This window comes from Abramis brama (assembly GCF_963993115.1).
Source record: "Abramis brama genome assembly, chromosome: 10".
NCBI classification, from domain to species: domain Eukaryota; kingdom Metazoa; phylum Chordata; class Actinopteri; order Cypriniformes; family Leuciscidae; genus Abramis; species Abramis brama.
The window spans coordinates 41,513,370-41,524,147 of NC_139972.1; positions in this window are offsets into that span (position 1 = coordinate 41,513,370).

The following is a 10,778-nucleotide window of genomic DNA, read 5'->3' on the forward strand; positions in this document are numbered from 1 at the left end:
GCCCCCCCTGTGTCAATGAGTGAAAATCCCAATGCCATGAACAGATCCAGCCCCATTAAATTCACCCCTCGTTGGGCCACATTGAAGACAAAGGAGGGCAAGACCCTAGTTCCATAGCTAACAGTCACTGTGATGGACCTCAACAAGTCAATTTTTGAGTTACCATACCCATGTAGGACAGCAGGGGGTGTGGACAGTGGACAGGAATGAAAGAACTTATGGTATATACTGGCATTCAGAAGGGAGACACTTGCACCTGTGTCTAGCAGCAGGGGAATACACACTGTGTTTATATTCACTGTACATGACTTGAATTGCATGGGCCCCGATGTTACATGGCGAATTATGGTGGGTTAACCACGGGGAGTGTGTGCATCTGACCTGGAGGGGGCAGAGCGGCACATTTTTGCAAAGTGATTTTTCCTGCCACAGTTACGGCATGTTTGGTCATTAGCTGGACAGTGCCGGGCTCTGGTGGCATGTGTGTTTGATCCACAGCTACCGCAGGAAAACTGCCTTTGACGCTGACGCAGCCCTTGTTGTCTTATGAGATGCATGACGGGCTGTGTCTGGTACATCCAAACCAGAGCTAGATGGCTACTGCTGTTGCTGGTCATGTGACTGTGCTCTTATGCATACTGCTTGGCTTAATGATGATTCTGTCTGTGTTAATTTAGCTGCACATTCCGCTGCACTTTCAATTTGGAATGCAATGGCAACAGCCTTAGCTAGTGTTAAGTCGTCTGATTCGAGTGGCAACGTCTCCGTGATTTTAGCCTGTGTAGTGTGCTCAATCAGTTGATCACGTATCATCTCGTCTGTCAATGCGCCCGAATTTACAATGGCTGGCTAAACCTTTTAGGTTGGAGACGTACTGATGGACGGACTCCCCTGGTAGTTGGTGTCGTTGTCTAAACATAAACCGTCTCAGTAAAGCACTCTGTGGGGCAGCAAACTGGTCTTTTAAAAGTTTCACTGTCCCTGCATAGTCTGTATTTGTCCCGTTGCCAGTTAACGTCTCCAGTACCCGTTGTCCCTCGACTCCTAAACAGTGCCTCAGCAATGCTGTTTTCCGAACTGCACTCACGTCAGCTAGTCCCGTAGCTTGTAGGTATGTTTCAAAAGACTGATGCCAGCGATTCCACGGTATTGTAGGCTCACCGGGAAGTGCGAGGAAAGGAGGTGGAGGAGGAAGAGAAAATTCAGCCATCCTCGTCGCCAATTGTTATGTATAAAAAAGGACGCTGGACGAGAGATTTATGCATGCAACTCTCTTTACTTTTCGGACAAACCGTAACCAAACATTTCAGACCAAAACAGCTGCAACCTAAACATGCAGCGAGGCATTACCAAAGGAACACAGATTAATTCGTCCTGAGCGGACATAACAGAGACGCTTACCACCAGATTCAAGGTGGATTTGTCCCGGCTCCCGCCCTGGAGAGACAACCTGGTCCCACACATCAACCGTGTCGACCACCGTCTGGCCAACTACAAGAGAGCAGCCACACCGATATTCTGGTGTCCCAAGCCCCATGATCCTGGCCAAGGCTGGGAAAAGACTGAAGAGGGTACCCTGGAACCAGTGTGGTCTTGTGGACCTATCCTCCCCACTTTACTCACTGACTTGCTGGAGGAAACAGTCGAGGAGATGGATGGAGATGGTGAAGAAGACAAGGAGCAAGAGGTCGATTATGAAGACCTGCTGTATGATGAATAGACATCATTGCCCTTGACCTTTTGACCTTTGATTAGAATCACTTTTTTCTATTTCAGTTTATTCTAATGGGGATTTGTTATACCCTATATATACACACATTTGACAATATGAGTGGTTTTCTGTTTTGTTTCAATAAATATGATACCAATATAACGGTTTGAATAGTAACTCCTTATTATGGGAGATGTTCATTTGGACCAACATGTGACAATTTTTCAAGTAGGGATCATCAACATTTGCTTATTAGACATCATAAAGACTATAAAAATACAAAAGTTAGAAAACATATATCAATAGGGTCCATAGGGGAGGAGTTCCAGTGATCCAATGTCACCGATTTTTTACATTTTTTTGCGTTTATTTGAGTTTTAATGCACCAAACATCATCTAATCATGACAATCCTCATATCTATCAATTCCTCATGCAAAGACGAAGAGAAAATGGGGTGGATTGTGTCTGTAGGATGTATTGTTCAGATTCTATGTAGATTTAAAGTTTTCATTTTTCACAGCCGAAAATCAAGCACGGACACAAAAGATGATACAAAAAATCACATATGGGACAATAATTTGCGTGGGGAACATCAAAATTCCTTTACTAGACACCTTAAGGATTACAAAAAACTAGGTTAAAAAAATATACCTTTCGGGTGCAGGTGAACCCCCCCTTCCTACCCTACTATTTAGGCTGAACATAACTGGAGATTGCTAGAGTTTCACTATGAAAGCACTGGATCCACAAATACAGCCAAGTATTTGGAGCTGCTTTCTTTTCTTTTGCTGAAACACAGACTTACATTACCACCTGTCCACTAACAAAGTGTTTTGTGGGACGTCAGGCAAAATACAAAACGACCTGATTAATGCTATTGCTGAAGTTATGAGAAAAGAGATTAAAATGGGAGATTAATAAAGCACCCTTTGTCGCTGCTATGGGGGACGAGATGACAGACGTGAGTAATGCAGCGGTGGCAAGGGAGCCCATGATGTCGCTGCCCTTATTGTCCGTTTCTTGGAGGAATATGAACGTCTGGATAAAGTTGTGGCACAGTGTTTTGATGGCGCAGCGGTCATGTGATGTGGACTAAATGGGGTGCAGGCTAAAGTTCAGGAGAGGGCACCTATGGCCTCATCCATACACCGCTGTGCACATCGGCTGGATTTAGGACTGACTCAAGTGGCCTCAAAGCTTGCAAGATCTTTTGTGTCCACCTAAATGGCATAGCTGCATTTTTCTCTAGATCCACTATAGGCACATGCAACTACTAGACGAAATCTGCCAGCGGTGTCTTCCTCGTGTGGCACCTGATTTCCTTCAGCAGAAGATCTGTGTGAGAGCATGGGACAGCTGTACCTTTGGCATGTTTGGCGGTGACTATCCCTGTGTCACTGCTTCTGTCGAGCGGATATTCTCAGCCCTAAAGCAAAGTAAAACTTGTGCCAGAAATAAGACGGGACAGACTCGACTCTCAGCATTAGCCTCCATGGGCGAACTGAAACGCACAGATAACCTGTACAACAGAGTAATTGAAGTCTTCTTGAGGAAAGAAAGGAGGATGGATTTTGTGTTCAAATACTTATATTTATTACTTATACTTAAAAAATTATAGTCAACCCTGGCTAATCCGGGCCCCGCTTTTTCCATGCTGAATATAATAGATTTTTTTTGTTCGTTTTTTTTTTTTTTCGTAAATTTATGATCGAAACTTAATTTTCATGCTATTAAAATAGCGATTTTTTAAATGAAAAAGACTTTGTATTATCTTTGAACCATAGACTATCTACTTAAATAAATTTATGTCATACTTTTGATTGTTCAAAACATTGGGTAAGCTTTTTCAAGAGCCGTTTATGTTTTTGTATCATCTTTCTTTGCACAAAAACACACAATTTGCCTTAATTTCAAATCCCCGGGAAAAAAAACAATCCCCGGGGTTTCCGTGGTCGGAGAACTCAGAAGGTGGGTATTACAAAACGCACGGGAAGCCCGGGGTGGACTGTATTTGTCACTTTATTAGGTTAATGTTGATGCTTCTCTAGAGATGGTGTGTTTGAAGCAGAGAGAGGAGCATTTCATATTCACACCTGGGCCATTCTGCCTTCATTTCTTGAGTTTTGACTCCCGATAATGTCTGACCCTGCTTTTAAGAGAAACATCACTGATCAATAAAACACTGCTATCATTATAAATGTTGTATTGTTTCCGTCATTAGAAAGAGCGACACATTTGACATTAAAGCACTATGATTTGAAAGGAAAAGTGGCAAATGTCAGAGAACATCACGTTAATGACAAAATATGATTAATTTGGCAGACTAATGACAGCCTTAAGCTAAAAACATTATTCTGTATAAAGAGACATGATGTTTTGGCCAACTTATGTAATAATTAAAAGGGTTTTCAGTATGCAATGTGCACTGCCAGTTTGCAATAGGCTAATGGAATTGTATATAAATATGCAAAGGGAAACCTGTTGAAACTCGTTAAATTGGCAGTAAGTAAAATTAAAACCAACTTTTCATTGACAGCTAAATAAATGTGTTTTCAGTAGTAATGCTCTGGCACTCTCTAGCTGTCAGGAAAACTAACACAGCCGAATTGGCTTTCTAAATGCACAATTTACTAACGAAATTACAGCATGATAAATAAATCAAAGGCATGGTTGTTTCAACCCAAATTTGGGTCAAACATGGACAAACCAAACAGTTGGGTTTGTCAATTCTGACCCAAATCTGGGTTAAAACAGGTTGGGTTAAAATAGGTTAAGTTTTTTTAGAGTGAAGAAGGCTTAGGTCAACACGAAAATACATCAATAATTCTCAAAATTAGCTCATTTTAAAGCATTGTTTTTAAAGTACCTGAGTCACACAAATAGGAATGTTTATTTCTTATACATTAAACCACGCATAAGAACGTTTTGATTATTGATGAGTACCAACACAAACTGAAAGTTACATTTCATCATGGGGCATTTCTAGCGAAACCCGCTGGAGCCAGGGGCCTCATTTATAAAACTTTGCGTAGGATTTGCGTCAGAAGTGGCGTACGGATGAAACATAGGACGTGCGTACGCACAGAAATATTCGGATTTATAAAACCGTGCGCACGCACATCCTACGCAGTTTTCCCTTAATAAATCACAATCAATTCTAAATGTAGCGCAGCTTTTGCGGCTTCATGTCACGCCCATAGTTGCCCATAAATAGTCCGTGAAACGCCCACAAGTTAATATTCATCGATTGCGAAATCATGGCAAACACAGAGGAAAACCAAGAAACGTAACTTCACTCACGCGCAAGCGTGAAGCGCAAGATCAGCCATTGTGCGTCATTACGCATTGTGATGGCATCATGGCATTTTATTACCATCCATTTGATTGCATCTGACAAGCTGCAGATGTGTTATGAGGATGAATTGCATAACATGCCAATATTATTGCAGAACATATTTCACTTTTCTTTTTGCAAATATGTGTTAATTTGCATTTCTGTTGTAATTTTCGTTTGATTTTGTTTGTTTTACACTGCAGATCGATCAAACGGGTGTTCGTGTAGGCTGTTAATTGTAAGACTTGCTTTGTAAAGTCTTCATGTTATTTATGAGAGGCAGTATTGCCATTTCTTTTACACAACGGTCTACAGTTTCACACACTTTCACGTGTTTCTTCCATCTGCCGACGGTGTCGCCATTTCTCATTTCACCCGTTTGTGAGCGTACGCCTGGGTCAGAGCTTGCGTGAAGGACCGCACATTTTCCCGTCAAGTTTGCTTTTTATAAATACCAATTATTGCGTAGAGAGCGGCGTACGCCTTCTTTTGTGCGTACGCAACGTTTATAAATGAGGCCCCTGGACTGGAGTTATTGGTTTATGACTTGCTCATGAATTTATTACTTTGTCAAAACTATATAAGACATTTAAACGTTACAAAAATACAGACTTTCTTCATTCTTGGCACTTTTTTTCCGTTCCAGAAGGATAGTGTAGTTTTGCAGCCATAGTCATGTAAAGACTTATTATCTGCCACACTGCAAGCTGTCCAAAACAGTTACTAAATAAATATAAATCATTATTAAAAATATTTCCACATGATCCACGAATACATTCCGCAAATGTTAGTAGACGCCACACCTATATTTGCATGTTATATAGAAATATTCACATTACGGTAAATTACGTCATGTTTACAGATGAGCAAGAGGGCCCTCTGGTGGTTAGTTTGCGTATAAGGAGGATCGGCACTGCCAAAGGATCACTTGTGTGGACATCAAAATAGCAAAACAGCTTTCATAAATATTTTAACAAACATAGCAACTCATCATCAAAATGTATCAAGCAGAGAATCAAGACCTTGCAGATGAGATGAAAACTGTCCTGGAGTCTCCTGATAAGCAGGCATGATTCCTGTACTGATGAATCCCTTGGAATGAAGTGTTATGTGGTTCATGTGACACTTCTGTGACTGTAGTCATTTAGTCTTTCGTAAAGAGATATGATAGATCGATATCCATCCTATCACACATACACACGGCTCTACAGGACCCTTGGGGAGTATATCCAAGACTCGCCTGGTAGGTTTTCAAATCATATTTTTATTGATCACCATACTTTTATGAAATGTGTGATTATATTTAATAAATGGTTTTCCTCAAGCGTTTACATCAGGTTTACACATAATGTGCCATGTTTTGTCAAGAGTGTATTAGAGCTTTGATTTTTACATTTACACAACCATTTTTCTTTAAATGTGTACACTTCTGAGGACACTTCTTGAAGTCATGAGGACGACATCCCACTGTCAATAAAGAGACGTCTAAACTTCATCATCATCATCATCATCATCATCATCATCAGGAGCCATCTAACCTTCCCACTGCTTTCATGGTGCTCTGTAGACTTCTATATGCGCTAACTGGGTTGTTTTTAACCCAATGTTTGACTGTTCACTTGCTACCTATTATATCCCACCACTTTACAGGTGCCATTAATGATTTAATCAATGTTGTTCACTTCACCTGTCAGTGGTTTAATGTTGTGGTATCGGAAGTCTCTCACCTTCACAGAAAATAGCTAAACTCCACGTTGCAAAATAAGGTTGCAAGTTGCGTATATAGTCCCTGAACCACCAGCGCATCACTATAATGATGGCTATATAAATGCTTTCTGAAAGTAATGCTCTGGCACTAGCTAGCTATCAAAACTAAAGCATGATAAATAAAGTTTACTCAAGAAAATGCATCAGTTTTTCTCTAAATATGCAAACTTTAGATTAATGGGCGTTGCTTTGAAGGAGACACAGGAGTCGCGACAGCTTGCATGACCAAAGAATGGGTTTATTTCTTATAGTCTACATCACACACACACACACACACACACACACACACACACACACACACACTCTTCGTCCTGGACATGGCCGTCAAACATCGTCCACTCGGGATTTCTAAACTGGCTTGACACACATGAACTGAAACCACATCTCAATCTCAGTTAGATGAGTTGGACTCAGAAAAAGCAGATGGAGCTTATATCCGTTCCCGGTGGATTGAAAAAGGAGAACCAAGTTCATCATATTCGGCCTTAAAAAACAGAGACAAACACAGAAAAAAACAAAACGTATGAGCTTGAGATTAATGATATAGCCTAACGTTGAAATTTGGCTTTTTTATCATAACCTTTATAAATCTAAATATAAAAAGGCAGATTGTGATTCTTCATTTGGAAATATTAGAGATAATATCCAAAAACAGGATTGATAACCTTGCTGCCGAAACCCCAGAAACATCTGCTGTCATCAGATAACTGGAGACCAGTAACTCCATTATGAGCCCATTCTGAGTGACACTGGTTTAATCGACTTGGAAAACTTGTAGAGCAGTTTCAGTCAGCGTTCATTAAGAAATCCCAAATCATATGAGACTAATCCTGGATATGATCGATTATCAGCCAGTGAGACGATCAGAGAGCCTTATTTTATTTATTCTTTAAAGCATTCGATACCGAGGAACATACATTTGAAAAGTTTGCTTTTGGGGAAGAGTTTTGCAAGGTTATTAAAATGTTACATAATAATATTTATAGTTTTATATCCCTCGATCCTGGAATTGAAATCTAACGTGGAATTAGACAGGGTTGTTCAATTTCTCCAAAATTGTTTATATGCTATAATTGTCAACTATCCTCAACTAAAATTAATAACCATGTTATTATGAGTATCGAATTAGTCAGTTTGCTGATGACAGTAATATTTTTAAAAGATTTGTCAAGAGTTATGTCTATGTTTCCTCTGTGTTCATGTGATGAGGAAAGCACAGAGTCCATTCCTGATTAAATCTGAAGTGAAACACTTTGGTTTATCAATATCTAAAGATTCAAAGTGATATGAAAACTCGCTTATGAGAGATCTGTCTATTATGGGCAGAATCCTTATGAGCAAAGCAGAAGAAATATCTAAACTATTCTGTTCTGTTTATGATTCTCCTCGGCTGATCAAAAAGGTTAACTCTATAATGTTTAATGGGTAACACTTTACAATAAGGTTCCTTTATTAAACATTAGTAAATGTATTAACTAACATGAACTAACAATGAGCAATACATTTACTACTGTTTTTGTTAATCTTTGTTAATGTTAGTTAATCAAAATAAAGCTGTTTGTTCATGTTAGTTCACAGTGCATTACCTAATGTTAACAAGATTTTAATAAAGTATTAGTAAATGTTGAAATTAACATTAACAAAGATGAACAAATGCTGTATAAGTGCAGTTCATTATTAGTTAATGTTAACTAATGTAGTTAACTAATGAACCTTATTGTAAAGTGTTACCGTTTAATGTTATATGGAAAACAAAACTCAAACTGATTGGAGAACTCAAACTGAACTGGATAAAATCATATTTAACACAGTCTAGCTCAGGATGGTTTCATATACCAAAGTGTGTCTCCAAGAGAGTCGGAGGATTAGACTTTTTGCTGAAATGTGATTTTAACCCTTGTATGGTGTTCGGGTCTGTTGGACCCGTTTTCATTTTTTATCAAAAGAAAAATGATACAATTCATTATTTTTTCAAACTGAGACTCATTGGCCTTGGCTCATTTTCTGTGAGGAATATATATCAGAACACATTTTCAATGACCACACACTGTACACCCCCCCTACACATTTATATTACACACAGGATGTTCGGGTCCACTGGACCCGGGGCTAATAAAAGTGTGGAAATTGTAGGTCCTGTGTACCTTTACTCTGTCCTCCTCCTGTCAGGGCCTGCTGTTAGTGTGTGTATGTTCTTGTATATGGTTTATGAGGACACAAATGTGTATAATGACATGGGTATTACAACGTAAACATGGTTTATGACGACATCTGTGTCCTCATACTAAAACATACTAAATGGTGTTTTTTGAAATTCTAAAAATGCCAAAAGTTCTGTGATTGGTAGGTTTAGGGGTAGGGTTAGTGTAGGGGGATAGATTATACAGTTTGTACAGTAGAAAAACCATTATGCCTATGAAGAGTGACCGTACACCACATATCCAAGTGTGTGTGTGTGTGTGTGTGTGTGTGTGTGTGGGTGGGTGTGTGTGTGTGTGTGTTTTGTGTGTGTCTGTGTGTGTGTTGTGGGTGTGTGTATGTGTGTGCATGAGTGTGTGTGTGCGTGCGTGTGAGAGAGAGATTGTGTGTAAGTGTGAAAGAGTGCAAGAGTGAGTTTTGTGTTTCTACTCCTGCCATTCCCACACGAGGTTGCAATTGTTAAATGTGATCTAACAAAGGTAAAGAGAAAATATTAACCATAAATGCTGTTTATATTGCTTGTAATTGGGATGAAGTAAACATCTGTTGAGTATTTTAACATAACATTTTTGATTGTGATGAATTAAAAACCCAAAAATGCAGCGGGTCCACCAGACCCACGAACACTGGCTGAGTAACAAAAATATGAACACCACACAAGGGTTAAAGTGCGTTCAGATTTCCACACTTATGGGAAATGATATTAACATGCGGCTCCACCCTGTGGAATAACAGAGCATCACAATGAGTATGAAGACATTATTCAAACAAGAGTGGCATGAGAGAAAAGGGTTATATGTTGTGGATTTATTACATGAAGCTGTTCAATTTATATATATAATTCATTCATGGAGAAATGTGTGTTTGTTAAACTGCCCGAGTTGAAGACTGGAGAAGTGTACTTTTGGGATAAAAAGTGCAATGACAAAGAAATGGGAAATGTACTAAAATATTAATTATTCTACGATTTCAACACACCAGAGAAAGTTAAAATGTTTAATGCAACATTTAGAAACAGGTACTGTTATAATCTTAAATGGCCAATTGTACCTAAAATAAAGGACATTCAGTTTATAATCATAATGTTTATCCAGCTGCTGAAATCCTACGGGAAAGATTCCCATTCTCGCCAGTTCTGGCAGGATCTTTACAGATGAATATACTGAAATTCCTTCACTAAACTTATTTCAGGTTTTAATTTATGAAGATGGTCGCTCAAAAAACATGTCATTGATGTCAAACGTTGTTATTATTACTGTGAGTAAATATACAATCATTTATATAAAAGCAAGTGTAATAACAGTAAACCTTCTTTAACTTGTTTTAAACATGAATGTAAAAATGATCTAGTATCCATTAAATACTTCCTTCTGAGATGTTGTACATGCTTAAATGTTATTTATTTGTTCTCTCCTTGCAGGTTGCAAACCCATAACTGTTTGAAGATTATGCTTTTGTTTATTATACTAAATTTGCTGTTGTTTATTGGTTTGGCATAGTCTTATATAGTGGAGATTTAATTACATGTTATTTGTGTAGGCCTATATTTCACATGCATATTATTGTTCCCTTGAGTTTGTAAATTTATCCATACGAAGAGGATAAATAAAAGTAAAAGACAAAAGATAAACGGTTAGGTAACCTACCATACATTTTCTCCAGCGAAATAATGCTAACAAGAGATAGATAATTAAAAATAAACGAAACAGTTATGAGGCAACGAAGACTCGTTTACTGAAACCACGTGACTCCGAATCACTGGATCC